The sequence below is a fragment of the Anopheles coustani genome (assembly GCF_943734705.1).
Source record: "Anopheles coustani chromosome X unlocalized genomic scaffold, idAnoCousDA_361_x.2 X_unloc_119, whole genome shotgun sequence".
In the NCBI taxonomy this organism is placed as follows: Eukaryota; Metazoa; Arthropoda; class Insecta; order Diptera; family Culicidae; genus Anopheles; species Anopheles coustani.
The window spans coordinates 35001-52500 of record NW_026525070.1 but is presented as its reverse complement, the minus strand read 5'-3'; the positions used below and the strand labels follow the sequence as shown (position 1 = coordinate 52500).

Sequence of the window (17500 nt, the reverse complement as noted above, 5' to 3'; positions counted from 1 at the left end):
TGAGCCGAGTGATCCACTGCCGAGGGTGACTAACTTGCGTAAGCCGCCGCTGTGCGCGTATACCCGTTCCCCGTAGGGAGGAGCAAGCCGCCGCTTAGAGACGAAGCATAAAGTGTCCTCATTCCACATAGGGCAAGCTGGATTAATCCATTTTACCCAGGACGGCCGAAGCGGCGTGGACCAGGGGAGAACTGAACCTTATACTTCACACCACAGTAAGTCTACGTGTCCTCTTCCACATAGGGCAAGCTAGAACTAACTATCTTACCCAGGACTGCCGAAGCAGCGTGGACCAGGGGAGGAACACACTTTTCATGGAAACGTAAGGCATCCATGACTGCCATAACGTAAGCCGCCGCTGTGCGCGTATACCCGTTCCCCGTAGGGAGAAGCAAGCCGCCGCTTAGAGACGAAACATAAAGTGTCCTCATTCCACATAGGGCAAGCTGGATGAATCCATTTTACCCAGGACGGCCGAAGCGGCGTGGACCAGGGGAGAACTGAACTTTATGCTTCACACCACAGTAAGTCTTCGTGTCCTCTTCCACATAGGGCAAGCTAGAACTAACTATCTTACCCAGGACTGCCGAAGCAGCGTGGACCAGGGGAGGAACACACTTTTCATAGAAACGTAAGGCATCCATGACTGCCATAGTGCGTAAGCCGCCGCTGTGCGCGTAAACCCGTTCCCCGTAGGGAGGAGTCAAGCCGCCGCTTAGAGACGAAGTATTAAGTGTCCTCTTCCACATAGGGCAAGCTAGAATGAACTATCTTACCCAGGACCGCCGAAGCAGCGTGGACCAGGGGAGAACTGAACTTTATACTTCACACCACAGTATTGAGTAATGTGCCCTCTTCCACATAGGGCAAGCTGGAATGTTCCATTTTACCCAGGACGGCCGAAGCGGCGTGGACCAGTGGAGGACTACACAATCATGAGGTTTGATATCGACTTGTGTGTTTCAATAGGGTACCGATGGTATGTTTTGAACCGATTTGATTTAGCCATTCTGAAGTCATCACTTGGTTGAAGCGCTGAACTAGGGCGTGTCTATCGTTTACTTTGCATTGGGATATTATACGTTGCATGCTCTACTAGGTTAATGTCATAGGTTTGGCTATCGAGCATGCCCAAATGATGACTTGATTGTGTGCTTGCTTGAATTCTACACATTTCATACCATCGGTTAGTTGTCGAATCATTCCTCGATCATAACCTTCGTTCTTGGTTCATGTATGCTCTCTTCCACATAGGGCAAGCTAGAATTAACTATCTTACCCAGGACCGCCGAAGCAGCGTGGACCAGGGGAGAACTATACTTTGTCTTGTATGCCCTCTTCCACATAGGGCAAGCTAGAATGAACTATCTTACCCAGGACCGCCGGAGCAGCGTGGACCAGTGGAGGACTATACTTTGTTCATTACACCACAGTATTAAGTATGGTGTCCTCTTCCACATAGGGCAAGCTAGAATTAACTATCTTACCCAGGACCGCCGAAGCAGTGTGGACCAGGGGAGGACTATACTTTATACTTCACACACTAGCCAAATTGAAGTCATCACTTGGTTGAAGCACTGAACTAGGGCGAGTCTATCGTTTACTTTGCATTGGGATAATACGCTGCATGCTCTCTTAGGTTAATGTCATGTGATTGGCTATAGAGCATGCCCAAGTGATGACTTTGTTTCAAGCTCAACAGGTAGGGTATTGAGTCCTCTTCCACATAGGGCAAGCTAGAATTAACTATCTTACCCAGGACCGCCGGAGCAGCGTGGACCAGGGGAGAACTATACTTTGTCTTGTATGCCCTCTTCCACATAGGGCAAGCTAGAACTAACTATCTTACCCAGGACCGCCGAAGCAGCGTGGACCAGTGGAGGACTATACTTTGTTCATTACACCACAGTATTAAGTATGGTGTCCTCTTCCACATAGGGCAAGCTAGAACTAACTATCTTACCCAGGACCGCCGAAGCAGTGTGGACCAGGGGAGGACTATACTTTATACTTCACACACTAGCCATACTGAAGTCATCACTTGGTTGAAGCGCTGAACTACGGCGGGGTAATCGTTTACAGGTTATAATCATATAGCTGCATGCTCATTAGTAGATAATGGAATATTGTATGGCAATATGAGCATGCCCAAGTGATGACTTTGTTTCAAGCTCAACAGGTAGGGTATTGAGTCCTCTTCCACATAGGGCAAGCTAGAATGAACTATCTTACCCAGGACCGCCGGAGCAGCGTGGACCAGTGGAGGACTCTATACTTTATACTTCACACCACAGTATTGAGTACTTCTTGCATAAAGCCCCTAATGAGAACCACGAGGGCTCTCTCAATGTAGAACCACAAGGGCTCTAGTACCGATTCTCTCGGTACGGCTTGGTCCGTGTTCCTTTATGCTTGTACTCTTAGAAAGTCTCAACCCGGAGGTCTTGACTTTGATTGTCATAGTTGGACTACGACGGGGCATCCGACCATTGCTGATCGAACACCCCTGATTCACCATCTTTCGGGTAGGCGGTACGCGTACCTCCGGACGCGGAAGTCTCAACCCGGAGGTCTTGACTTTGATTGTCATAGTTGGACTACGACGGGGTATCCGACTCATCGAATACCCCAGAAGCACACCATCTTTCGGGTAGGCGGTACGCGTACCTCCGGACGCGGAAGTCTCAACCCGGAGGTCTTGACTTTGATTGTCATAGTTGGACTACGACGGGGTATCCGACTCATCGAATACCCCAGAAGCACACCATCTTTCGGGTAGGCGGTACGCGTACCTCCGGACGCGGAAAGTCTCAACCCGGAGGTCTTGACTTTGGTTGTCATAGTTGGACTATGACGGGGCATCCGACCATTGCTGATCGAACACCCCTGTTACACCATCTTTCGGATAGGCGGTGCGCGACACCACCGACGCGGAAAGTCTCAACCCGGAGGTCTTGACTTTGTATTGTTGGATAGTCCTCTTCCACTATAGGGCAAGCTGGAAATATTCCATTTTACCCAGGACTGCCGAGGCAGCGTGGACCAGGGGAGAACTTCACGGAATCTTCAGGCATCCATGATTGCCATAGTGCGTAAGCCGCCGCTGTGCGCGTCAACTCGTTCCCCGTGAGGAGGAGTCTAGCCGCCGCTAAAAGACGAAGCATTAAGTGTCCTCATTCCACTATAGGGCAAGCTAGAATTAACTATCTTACCCAGGACCGCCGAAGCAGCGTGGACCAGGCGAGGACTATACTTTATACTTCACACCACAGTATTGAGTACGACTTGCATAAAGCCCCTAATGAGAACCACGAGGGCTCTCTCAATGTAGAACCACGAGGGCTCTAGTACCGATTCTCTCGGTACGGCTTGGTCCGTGTTCCTTTATGCTTGTACTCGCGGAAAGTCTCAACCCGGAGGTCTTGACTTTGATTGTCATAGTTGGACTACGACGGGGCATCCGACCATTGCTGACCGAACACCCCTGATTCATCATCTTTCGGATAGGAGGTGCGCCCACCTCCGACGCGGAAGTCTCAACCCGGAGGTTCGGACTTAGAGTTTTTCCCATTTAAAAGTTTTTCTCTTAGCCATACTGAAGTCATCACTTGGTGAACGATTGAACTAGGGCGGGTTAATCGTTTATAGGTATCATGTGGTTTGCATGCTCTCTTAGGTTAAGGTCATGTGGTTGGCTATCGAGCATGCCCAAGTGATGACTTTGTTTCACGCTTGCTTGATTTCTTCATGATTCCCTGTTATATAGTGTAATCATTCGAGAACAGGGAATCTTTGGTTTTGCTCAACAGGTATTGGATGTCAACTTGGTATCTAGATCGCATTAAGTCTCAACCCTTAGGTTCGGACTTGTATAGTGACATCTTGTTACGGTCTTGAGTCTCAACCCGCAGGTTCGGACTACTTAGTGTTTGATCGAATATAATATGGCAACTTGTGCCTAAGTCTCAACCCGCAGGTTCGGACTTCTGTTTATTTGGCCAATGTATGTATAAGGCAACTTGTGCCTAAGTCTCAACCCGCAGGTTCGGACTTGTGTATTTGTTCGAAGTCATGTATAAGGCAACGTGTGCCTAAGTCTCAACCCGCAGGTTCGGACTTGTTAGTGTTTCGTCAACTTTCATATGGCAACTTGTGCCTAAGTCTCAACCCGCAGGTTCGGACTTGTGTATTTGTTCGAAGTCATGTATAAGGCAACTTGTGCCTAAGTCTCAACCCGCAGGTTCGGACTTGTGTATTTGTTCGAAGTCATGTATAAGGCAACGTGTGCCTAAGTCTCAACCCGCAGGTTCGGACTTGTTAGTGTTTCGTCAACTTTCATATGGCAACTTGTGCCTGAGTCTCAACCCGCAGGTTCGGACTTCTATAGTGTTTCGTCAATTATCATATGGCAACTTGTGCCGAAGTCTCAACCCGCAGGTTCGGACTTCTGGAAGGATCACTTGGCCACTAATGATCCTTCCGCAGGTTCACCTACGGAAACCTTGTTACGACTTTTACTTCCTCTAAATCATCAAGTTCGGTCAACTTCGATAAAGCAGACGCGGTTCACGAGGATCCAGCGAACGATCATCTCCAAAGACCTCACTAAATAATCCATCGGTAGTAGCGACGGGCGGTGTGTACAAAGGGCAGGGACGTATTCAACGCTGGCTGATGACCAGCACTTACTAGAAGTTCCGAGTTCATATGGACCATTGCAATCCATAATCCCTACTAAGTGAGTATTTGAGTGATTTCCCGTTCCTCTCGGAATAGGAGACACGCTGCTACCCACATTGTAGCACGCGTGTAGCCCAGAACATCTAAGGGCATCACGGACCTGTTATCGCTCGATCTCATTTTGCTAAACACAAATTGTCCTGCTAAGCAGCGTACCGTAAGTGCACTTGCGCACACGAACAGCGAAGGTGTCAGGTCATACTCCACCGAAAGGTCCTAACCCGTTCCAATCGGCATCGACGCATTAACGCTGACTGCGTTCTAGTTAGCATATGTGAGTCACGTTCGTTATCGGAATTAACCAGACAAATCAATCCACGAACTAAGAACGGCCATGCACCACTACCCTTAAATTTGAGAAAGAGCTATTAATCTGTCTCACCTCCATAAGTTCGGACCTGGTAAGTTTTCCCGTGTTGAGTCAAATTGAACCGCAAGCTCCATTTCATTGTGGTGCCCTTCCGTCAATTCCTTTAAGTTTCAACTTTGCAACCATACTTCCCCCGGAACCTGACTTTGGTTTCCCGGAAGCTACTGAGAGCACCTGGTTGTAGCGTCTCCCAATTGCTAGTTGGCATCGTTTACGGTTAGAACTAGGGCGGTATCTAATCGCCTTCGATCCTCTAACTTTCGTTCTTGATTAAAGAAAGCATCCTTGACAAATGCCTTCGCTTTAGTTAGTCTTACGACGGTCTACGAATTTCACCTCTCGCGCCGTAATACTAGTGTCCCCAACTACTTCTGTTAATCATTACCTCCGGTCTGAGTACAAACCAATGAAAGATTAGACCAAGGTCGTATTCCATTATTCCATGCAAGATTATTCTAGGGCGTTTGGGCACCCTGCTTTAAGCACTCTAATTTGTTCAAGGTAAACGTGAGCGGTCGAGCTCTATGTTACACTTGCACCCGTTGAAGGGCACACCATGACACAGACTTGGTGCCCTACCACACCATTGAGTCGCAACCAGATTCCGACTTGGCCCACCGACCACGGGTTGACCGGGTCGGCGGAGCCGGACTGTGTTGGACAAGTATCAACTTCGAACGTTTTAACCGCAACAATTTTAATATACGCTAGTGGAGCTGGAATTACCGCGGCTGCTGGCACCAGACTTGCCCTCCACTTGATCCTCGTAGAAGGATTTATGCTCTACTCATTCCAATTATGAAACATCATTAAAGAGTTTCATATTGTTATTTCTCGTCACTACCTCCCCGTCCCGGGATTGGGTAATTTACGCGCCTGCTGCCTTCCTTGGATGTGGTAGCCATTTCTCAGGCTCCCTCTCCGGAATCGAACCCTGATTCCCCGTTACCCGTTGCAACCATGGTAGTCCTCTATACTACCATCCATAGTTGATAGGGCAGATATTTGCGAGATCTGTCGTCGGTGCGAGACCATACGATCAGCATCATTATCCAGACTTCAACTCAATGACACGGAGAACCCGCGATTGGTTTGACTAATAAGTGCACCAGTTCCCGCGAGGGTCCTGGCATGTTGCATGTATTAGCTCTAGATTTTCCACAGTTATCCAAGTAACTAGGTTGATGATCTCGTAAATTATAGCTGTTATACTGAGCCTTATGCGGTTTCACATTAAATCTGTTTGTACTTAGACATGCATGGCTTAACCTTTGAGACGAGCGTATATTACTGGTAGGATCAACCAGAATTCCGACTTTGCGTTCGAATGTTCATTGTCCCATTGCACCCGGAGGAGCAAACACCACGTTCTATATGTTGTCAAGTCCGGTAGCACACGGGAGGCGAGCCCCCGTGCGAACCTCATTGCCCTCGTATCACACACACCCGATGCACCGGACAGGCACTTGAGCGGCATTCGACTCCGCTAAGCGCACGTGCGCCCGATTGTGCATGCGCTGACGGGGCCTTCATACCCCTACCACAGCGACCTTATGCCAAACTTCCATGAATACTTAGGTGAGCTGACAAGGGCCTTCATTTCCCTACCATCAACTAAAGGACACGCTAGGCGCGTCCGATCATTGCAACTGCGGGGCTTTCATACCCCAATCACCACAGTACGCAATTCACCAGAGTTTAATCACAACCCTCCCGGACATGGCACACTATTAACTTGCAACAAAACTTAGTGTGTGCCGGGCACATCGGTTCCACAAAATCATTCCCGATGTACCCCAATTGGGGTTGTGAACGCATCCATGGTCCTCTGACACACCCAACCAAGCGTGGATACTACATACCTCAAACACCCAGTACACTAACAGACAAATCAATATATGGTTGCTTTCCCCCAGACATTTGCCAATCACTTGGCACCCGGACAGGAACTCGCTCCTGATTGCGCCATTGCCACCCATTTGCCAAGAGCGAGTTCTGTATGTAGATTTCATTTGGAAAGACTACCGTGTACTGGATATTCTATCCGACGATTACAGATGACGAGTACGAGACTCGACTACACTCACGGATAATACATTTTGGGTCGAGATTGCTTTCGGGGTTTTCGATTGGTCTTGCGCTTGTAAACGTATAACTTTGACTTGTGGTAACCTCGGTATGTTAGTCGATCACGTGGTTGTGAACTGGGTAAGGGTGGGCAATCTGTTCACTTGCACTCTGGGTAGGAATAGGTGAGCGCTATAGGTTAAGATCATTGTATGGTTCCATCGTGATGACTTTCGCTAGATAGTAGGATGTTTGGATAGTTATAACGTTTTTGGCCATTTGTTCATAGTGTTCGGTTCATTGAGGAATTCGATTGGTCTTTGCTTCACACACGTGGTCGATCACTTGGATGTGAACTAGGGTGAGAATAAGGTGTTCACTAGTGCTCTTAGGTTTTGGATCAGTACTGAGCACTTGATTGGTTTCGCATAATATGTATCCATAGTGATGACTCTTTCCAGCTTAAGATTTCGTGACCGGTTTCGAATCCTTCCCACGTTCGCTTTTACTTGGTTAGGTTTTCGAGTGTAGATTTGAAAGCAATCTCATGTATGTATCCCATCTGATATAAGCCACTGACAGTTCATGTCACCTCGTTCAACTCTCGCTGGGTCACAGAAGTATGTTACTGCGCCCATTATCCCTACTCGGATAGGTTCGGTTCGTTCGTTTTATACTACGGTGAGTAAACTCAATTTGTGCATCGCATAGCCATGGAAAGCAAACTTTCGCGGGCCTCTTCGACTGTTTTGATACGAGCTGTGCCCGTGATGCTTGTCATCCCAGGATACTAGACCCCTTTGGACGACCGCATGACCATCAGAAAGTAAATTCCACGTTCGATTTGGGGTGTGAACCCCGAACATAAAGTCTTTGTGTAGAACCACGAGGGCTCTATAGTACCGATTCTCTCGGTACGCTTGGTCCGTGTTCCTTTATGTTCGTACTCTTGTGAATAAGATTCACGTTCGTTTTGGGATATTTGCTACTGTCACCGTTTGAGTACTATGGGGCTTGAACCCCTAACATAAAGTCTTTGTGTAGAACCACGAGGGTTCTATAGTACCGATTCTCTCGGTACGCTTGGTCCGTGTTCCTTTATGTTCGTACTCTTGTGTGTATAATATTCATGTTCGGTTTGGGATATTTGCTACTTTCACCAGGGTCCCGTTCTTCATACAAGTCTGCCTTGCTAATGTGGTAACTTTATAGTGTAGTTCTGACATCCCAATTTTGGGACTTAGCCGATTTTTCGTATATTTCCATATGACCCATAGGGTCCCTTTCTTCATACAAGCTTGCCTAGGGCGATCGGTCAAAACTTGTCTTACTATTCGATTGGTCTTCGCACTTTCACCCTAGGCAGTTCGCCTAGGTCTGTCTTCTTGAGGAGGCCAAAACCCGAAATAAGGAGGTTCGGCCGACCCTGAAACCTCCCCTGTCTGAACTACACTAACCCGATTTTTCAGGGTCCTCAGCGCCATACAACTTTGCCTAGGTCACTTGTACTCTTGACTTAGGCCATCCGACTTGGTCCGTGTTTCTTCCTAGGGTTCACCTAGGTACTTTGCCTTGCTTGATGTGGTAACTTTTTAGTGTAGTTCAGACATCCTAATTTTGGGACTTAGCCGATTTTTCATGTATTTCCATATGACCCATAGGGTCCCTTTCTTCATACAAGCTTGCCTAGGGCGATCGGTCAAAACTTGTCTTACTATTCGATTGGTCTTCGCACTTTCACCCTAGGCAGTTCGCCTAGGTCTGTCTTCTTGAGGAGGCCAAAACCCGAAATAAGGAGGTCCAGCCGACCCTGAAACCTCCCCTGTCTTAACTACACTAACCCGATTTTTCATGGTCCTCAGCGCCATACAACTTTGCCTAGGTCACTTGTACTCTTGACTTAGGCCATCCGACTTGGTCCGTGTTTCTTCCTAGGGTTCACCTAGGTACTTTGCCTTGCTTGATCTGGTAACTTTTTAGTGTAGTTCTGACATCCCAATTTTGGGACTTAGCCGATTTTTCGTATATTTCCATATGACCCATAGGGTCCCTTTCTTCATACAAGCTTGCCTAGGGCGATCGGTCAAAACTTGTCTTACTATTCGATTGGTCTTCGCACTTTCACCCTAGGCAGTTCGCCTAGGTCTGTCTTCTTGAGGAGGCCAAAACCCGAAATAAGGAGGTTCAGCCGACCCAAAAACCTCCCCTGTCTAAACTACACTAACCAGATTTTTCAGGGTCCTCACCGTCATACAACTTTGCCTAGGTCACTTGTTCTCTTGACTTAGGCCATCTGACTTGGTCCGTGTTTCTTGCTAGGGTTCACCTAGGTACTTTGCCTTGCTTGATGTGGTAACTTTTTAGTGTAGTTCAGACATCCCAATTTTGGGACTTAGCCGATTTTTCATGTATTTCCATATGACCCATAGGGTCCCTTTCTTCATACAAGCTTGCCTAGGGCGATCGGTCAAAACTTGTCTTACTATTCGATTGGTCTTCGCACTTTCACCCTAGGCAGTTTGCCTAGGTGTAGCTTCTTGATGAGGCCAAAACCCAAAATAAGGGGGTTCGGCCGACCCAAAAACCTACCCTGTCTAAACTACACTAACCAGATTTTTCAGGGTCCTCAGCGCCATACAACTTTGCCTAGGTCACTTGTTCTATTGACTTAGGCCATCTGACTTGGTCCGTGTTTCTTCCTAGGGTTCACCTAGGTACTTTGCCTTGCTTGGTGTGGTAACTTATTAGTGTAGTTCTGACATCCTCATTTTGGGACTTAGCCGATTTTCGTAAAATACCATATGACCCATATGGGTCCTTTCCTTCATATAAGTTTGCCTTGCTTGGTATGGTAACATTTGAGTGTAGTTCTGACATCATCATTTTGGGACTTAGCCGATTTTTCGTAAAATACCATATGACCCATATGGGTCCTTTGCTTCATATAAGTTTGCCTTGCTTGGTGTGGTAACATTTGAGTGTAGTTCTGACATCATCATTTTGGGACTTAGCCGATTTTTCGTAAAATACCATATGACCCATATGGGTCCTTTGCTTCATATAAGTTTGCCTTGCTTGGTGTGGTAACATTTGAGTGTAGTTCTGACATCATCATTTTGGAACTTAGCCGATTTTTCGTAAAATACCATATGACCCATCAGGGTCCTTTCCTTCATATAAGTTTGCCTTGCTTGGTGTGGTAACATTTGAGTGTAGTTCTGACATCATCATTTTGGGACTTAGCCGATTTTTCGTAAAATACCATATGACCCATATGGGTCCTTTGCTTCATATAAGTTTGCCTTGCTTGGTGTGGTAACATTTGAGTGTAGTTCTGACATCATCATTTTGGAACTTAGCCGATTTTTCGTAAAATACCATATGACCCATCAGGGTCCTTTCCTTCATATAAGTTTGCCTTGCTTGGTGTGGTAACTTTTTAGTGTAGTTCTGACATCCCCATTTTGGGACTTAGCCGATTTTTCGTAAAATACCATATGACCCATCAGGGTCCTTTGCTTCATATAAGTTTGCCTTGCTTGGTATGGTAACATTTGAGTGTAGTTCTGACATCATCATTTTGGGACTTAGCCGATTTTTCGTAAAATACCATATGACCCATATGGGTCCTTTGCTTCATATAAGTTTGCCTTGCTTGGTGTGGTAACTTTTTAGTGTAGTTCTGACATCCCCATTTTGGGACTTAGCCGATTTTTCGTAAAATACCATATGACCCATCAGGGTCCTTGCCTTCATATAAGTTTGCCTTGCTTGGTGTGGTAACATTTGAGTGTAGTTCTGACATCCCCATTTTGGGACTTAGCCGATTTTTCGATCAATACCATATGACCCATCAGGGTCCTTTGCTTCATATAAGTTTGCCTTGCTTGGTGTGGTAACATTTGAGTGTAGTTCTGACATCATCATTTTGGGACTTAGCCGATTTTTCGTAAAATACCATATGACCCATATGGGTCCTTTGCTTCATATAAGTTTGCCTTGCTTGGTGTGGTAACATTTGAGTGTAGTTCTGACATCATCATTTTGGAACTTAGCCGATTTTTCGATCAATACCATATGACCCATCAGGGTCCTTTGCTTCATATAAGTTTGCCTTGCTTGGTGTGGTAACATTTGAGTGTAGTTCTGACATCATCATTTTGGGACTTAGCCGATTTTTCGTAAAATACCATATGACCCATCAGGGTCCTTGCCTTCATATAAGTTTGCCTTGCTTGGTGTGGTAACACATGAGTGTAGTTCTGACATCCCCATTTTGGGACTTAGCCGATTTTTCGTAAAATACCATATGACCCATCAGGGTCCTTTCCTTCATATAAGTTTGCCTTGCTTGATGTGGTAACATTTGAGTGTAGTTCAGACATCCCCATTTTGGGACTTAGCCGATTTTTCGTAAAATACCATATGACCCATCAGGGTCCTTTGCTTCATATAAGTTTGCCTTGCTTGGTATGGTAACATTTGAGTGTAGTTCTGACATCATCATTTTGGGACTTAGCCGATTTTTCGTAAAATACCATATGACCCATATGGGTCCTTTGCTTCATATAAGTTTGCCTTGCTTGGTGTGGTAACTTTTTAGTGTAGTTCTGACATCCCCATTTTGGGACTTAGCCGATTTTTCGTAAAATACCATATGACCCATCAGGGTCCTTGCCTTCATATAAGTTTGCCTTGCTTGGTGTGGTAACATTTGAGTGTAGTTCTGACATCCCCATTTTGGGACTTAGCCGATTTTTCGATCAATACCATATGACCCATCAGGGTCCTTTGCTTCATATAAGTTTGCCTTGCTTGGTGTGGTAACATTTGAGTGTAGTTCTGACATCATCATTTTGGGACTTAGCCGATTTTTCGTAAAATACCATATGACCCATATGGGTCCTTTGCTTCATATAAGTTTGCCTTGCTTGGTGTGGTAACATTTGAGTGTAGTTCTGACATCATCATTTTGGAACTTAGCCGATTTTTCGATCAATACCATATGACCCATCAGGGTCCTTTGCTTCATATAAGTTTGCCTTGCTTGGTGTGGTAACATTTGAGTGTAGTTCTGACATCATCATTTTGGGACTTAGCCGATTTTTCGTAAAATACCATATGACCCATCAGGGTCCTTTGCTTCATATGAGTTTGCCTTGCTTGGTGTGGTAACATTTGAGTGTAGTTCTGACATCCCCATTTTGGGACTTAGCCGATTTTTCGTAAAATACCATATGACCCATCAGGGTCCTTGCCTTCATATAAGTTTGCCTTGCTTGGTGTGGTAACATTTGAGTGTAGTTCTGACATCCCCATTTTGGGACTTAGCCGATTTTTCGTAAAATACCATATGACCCATCAGGGTCCTTTGCTTCATATAAGTTTGCCTTGCTTGGTGTGGTAACATTTGAGTGTAGTTCTGACATCCCCATTTTGGGACTTAGCCGATTTTTCGTAAAATACCATATGACCCATCAGGGTCCTTGCCTTCATATAAGTTTGCCTTGCTTGGTGTGGTAACATTTGAGTGTAGTTCTGACATCATCAATTTGGGACTTAGCCGATTTTTCGTAAAATACCATATGACCCATCAGGGTCCTTTCCTTCATATAAGTTTGCCTTGCTTGATGTGGTAACATTTTAGTGTAGTTCTGACATCACCATTTTGGGACTTAGCCGATTTTTCGTAAAATACCATATGACCCATCAGGGTCCTTTCCTTCATATAAGTTTGCCTTGCTTGGTGTGGTAACATTTGAGTGTAGTTCTGACATCCCCATTTTGGGACTTAGCCGATTTTTCGTAAAATACCATATGACCCATCAGGGTCCTTTGCTTCATATAAGTTTGCCTTGCTTGGTGTGGTAACATTTGAGTGTAGTTCTGACATCCCCATTTTGGGACTTAGCCGATTTTTCGTAAAATACCATATGACCCATCAGGGTCCTTTGCTTCATATAAGTTTGCCTTGCTTGGTGTGGTAACATATGAGTGTAGTTCTGACATCCCCATTTTGGGACTTAGCCGATTTTTCGTAAAGTACCATATGACCCATCAGGGTCCTTTGCTTCATATAAGTTTGCCTTGCTTGGTGTGGTAACATTTGAGTGTAGTTCTGACATCCCCATTTTGGGACTTAGCCGATTTTTCGTAAAATACCGTTTGACCCATCAGGGTCCTTTGCTTCATATAAGTTTGCCTTGCTTGGTGTGGTAACACATGAGTGTAGTTCTGACATCCCCATTTTGGGACTTAGCCGATTTTTCGATCAATACCATATGACCCATCAGGGTCCTTTTTCTTCATATAAGTTTCCCAAGACTTAGTGCTTTTTTCCTTTGAACACCAATATCACCCTTGCGGGTATCTTTGATCTTCTCACTTTGTATTGACCGAATGTAGGTCTTGCCATGCCAAACATATAATTGTTCTACACTAAGTCTCTATCTCGTACCGCCAGCTCGGTACATTCGATCAACCTGCCCTTAAGGCACCCGGGACTTAGCCATTTTTTCACATTTTTCATGATTTTTAGGCAACTTTTCTCGACTTTGTCACCTTATATCACCAAGATCCTTTCCCTTTAGCGCTTCACTCTGTTCGTATGATATTTAGCGCTGACTATCACCTTTCTATCGCTGAGCTCAACTTCTTATTCGGTGCCATAGAGCCAGAGATATTCCGCGTATGCTGTTATAAGGGAAGTTTGTCACTTTTTCAAAGGCCCGCTTTGGGACGCCCATATCTCACCTTCAGGTACCATCGATCTTCTTGTCGTCTATGGACGAAACTTAGGTCTTGTCTTGGCCAACTTATAAATGTTCTACGGCCAAGCCGTATCTCTTACCGCCAGCCCGGTATTTTTGGACTTAGTCGGATTTTCGCCTCTCGTGGTAACAATTTCTGACTTTGACTCACAATAACACCCAAACGGTCACATGCTAGCGCTTTGCTTGGTAGGAATTATAGTTAGCGCTACCTTTTCTCTTTCCATCGATACCTTGTTCGTTCCATTCCATGCCATACAGCCGAAGTTATGATGTTTCCCGTTTTCCATATCATGTGGAGCTTATGCTCTGGGAAAACCATCTAACACCCGTACCACCCTTTTGGGTACATCCGATCTCGACACTATGTTCGGGCCAAATATAGGTTATAACATACCCAACTTATAATTGTTCTACACCAAGTCTCTATCTCTTACCGCCTGCTCGGTATTTTACTCGTAAGTCCAAATTTCACAACTTGTACTTTTTGGCCCAATGTACTCGAGTTTCAATTTTGGTAACATTTTTCGACTTTGACGCTTAATAACTTCCAAATCATGCTAGTTAGCGCTTTGCTTTCTTCTAGTCGTATCTAGCGCTGGGTGTTACCTTTCCAAAACATATCCTAGCTCTACAATCCATGCCATACAGCCGGAGCTACATGGTGCACAAGTCAAATCCATTTTAGCCATGTTTCATTTTTGCTAATTTTTGACCACTCGTATCACCCTTCCAGAGTGGTCCGATCTTCTCGCTTTCTATGGACGACTTTTAGGTCTCGTAGAGGCAAACTTATAAGTATTCTACGTCAACCCGCTATCTCTTACCGCTTGCTCGGTATTCTTGGTCTTGTGTGATTTTTGGCCATTTTGGTATTATTTTTCCACTTTGTCGCTTAATAACTCAGTTTTGCTCAACACTTAGCGCTTCGGTTGTTTGGGATTATAGTTAGCGCTCGGTTCGACCTTTCCAACACTGATCTAAGCTTGTCGATCCGTTCCATACAGCCTGAGTTATTCGCGATACCGTGTTTCAATCCATTTCTCAAGTCTCGTTTTGGTCCAACTTTGAACCAGCCATATCACCCTGATGGGTACCTCCGATCTTCTCGCTCTATATTGGCCAAAGTTAGGTCTTGTGGTAACGTACTTATGATTGTTCTACGCCGTGTTCGTAGCTCTTATCGTTCGCCCGCTATTTTCGATCATAAGGTGAATTTTCGCCTCTAAACCACCATTTTTCACCTTTGCCCTCTAATATGACCGACTTGCTCAACACCTAGCGCTTCGCTTGGTAGGACACATAGCTAGCGCTCGTCAAGACCTTTCCAACGCATATCCAAGCTTTCCGATCCGAGCCATACAGCCTGAGCTATAGGCGATACCGTTTTTCCCATTTTCTTGGTCACATGCACTTTAGGGTACCCCTTTTTGCCTTTGACCCTTAATACCTCCTCCGGGTCACTAGTAGGCGCTTAGCTTGGTAGGAAACATAGCTAGAGCAGGCCTTCACCTTTCCAAAACTGCCGAAAGTGTACCGATCCGACATCTAGAACCAAAGTTATGGTCATTCCCATCATGCTCTACTTTCATGGTCAACCTCCACCAAGCACACCTAGGTTGGACCAACTTTCACCAACTCATCTCGAACCCCAAATTTGCTTAGACCTACTAGGTTTCCCTAGCAAAGTGGCCAAAACATCCATTACAACACGACTGGTCTTTCTGGTGGTCGACCTAGGCGACTTTGTTCGACGACCACCACCCCATGGAACTAAAAGACGTCCCTTGATACGGACCACCGATACATTTTCCGGCCTGTCTAAACTACACTCATCGAAATTTTTTTGGGTCCCCACCGTCATACAAGTTTGCCTAGGTCAAGTTTTTCTTCCGGATCGGCCGCGGACCTCACTTATCATTATCTAGGGAGGCCATAGGGCCCCAAAAGGGGTTTTTTTAAAATTTTCGACACTTTCGACTTTGGTCGGATTTTTTCCGATTTTGGTCCGACCTAGGGACTTGGTGGTCCAAGGAGCCTCGGGACCAAACTTTTTTCTCAGGGGTCCCTACCTCCATACAACTTTGCCTAGGTCAATTTTTTGTTCCAAATCGACCGCGGATTTCACTTTTCAATATCTGGGGCTCGTGTAGAGTCCGAATATGAGGTTTTCTCATTTTTCGACATTTTCGACTTTTTTCGACTTTTTTCGGGTTTTTCGACCTAGGGGTCCGCCGAACAAATTTTGGGTCAAAAATTTTTATTGAACTAGTCGAAAGTACGCAAAAAGATAAGACTTTTTGCCGAAGACACCATGCCCCGGAACCGACTCCTTCCCCTTCAAAATTGGGGACAAACGTGATTTTTGAAACTTTTCCTTAGGGAGCCCAAGACTTAGAAAATTTTCAAATTCTCGATTTTTCGATTGCGAGCTAGCGCTTTGCGGTCTTCGGCAATGTTGTAGATCTCGACGAGATAAGACTTTTTGGTCAAGGGACATTTTGCCCTCCGACCCCTCCTTCCCCCCGCAAATCGCCCCCCAAAGTGCAATTTTTGCATTTTCACCTCTTTGCACGCACTGTTCGGCAGAAATGGCCACTTTCTATGGGTCTGAGCGCTTTGCGGTCTTCGGCAAACTTTTAGAGCGTACCAAGCCCTAATTATAATTGTTCTACACCAACTTCGTACCTCTTCATCCCTGGCCGCTATTCGCGTACCAAGGTAATTTTTGTTCATTTTATCAACATTTTTCATCTTTGACTGTTTATATCGGCCTTGCCATGAACCGATAGCGCTTCGCTGTGTTCTAACGTAAGTTAGTACTACTCTTTACCTTTCCAAATCATATCTTAGGTTGCCATTTGCTTGCGTACAGCCGGAGCTATGAGCGATACCGTAAAAAGTACCGAAACTTGGAAAAATCCTTTGATCGCCCATATCCCCCCTTTGGGGGCCAGATATCGAAAAAAGTTCTGATTCAAAAAGTTGCGCATTAACGTGTTCTAGTTATGCCTAGAACATTTCACTTCGCTAGCTGGCCTGCAACTTAGTCGTAATTGGGATTTTAGGGTGTTCTTGGAGGGCCCATTTCCTGCGACTTGGTAAAATGGAACATTCCAGCTTGCCCTATGTGGAAGAGGGCACATTACTCAATACTGTGGTGTGAAGTATAAAGTTCAGTTCTCCCCTGGTCCACGCTGCTTCGGCGGTCCTGGGTAAGATAGTTCATTCTAGCTTGCCCTATGTGGAAGAGGACACTTCATACTTCGTCTCTAAGCGGCGGCTTGACTCCTCCCTACGGGGAACGGGTTTACGCGCACAGCGGCGGCTTACGCACTATGGCAGTCATGGATGCCTTACGTTTCTATGAAAAGTGTGTTCCTCCCCTGGTCCACGCTGCTTCGGCAGTCCTGGGTAAGATAGTTAGTTCTAGCTTGCCCTATGTGGAAGAGGACACGTAGACTTACTGTGGTGTGAAGTATAAAGTTCAGTTCTCCCCTGGTCCACGCCGCTTCGGCCGTCCTGGGTAAAATGGATTCATCCAGCTTGCCCT

General features: G+C 45.7%; 1 non-coding gene across 1 annotated transcript in view; it reads right to left on the bottom strand.

Annotated features, from left to right (window-relative positions):
* LOC131269980 (5.8S ribosomal RNA) overlaps positions 1-28 on the bottom strand; it is a 155-nt gene extending 127 nt beyond the window's left edge. The window contains exon 1 of the ribosomal RNA XR_009179134.1: positions 1-28. This exon is cut by the window's left edge and continues 127 nt beyond it. This is a non-coding gene — a ribosomal RNA (5.8S ribosomal RNA).
* Between the last annotated feature and the right edge of the window lie 17472 nt (positions 29-17500).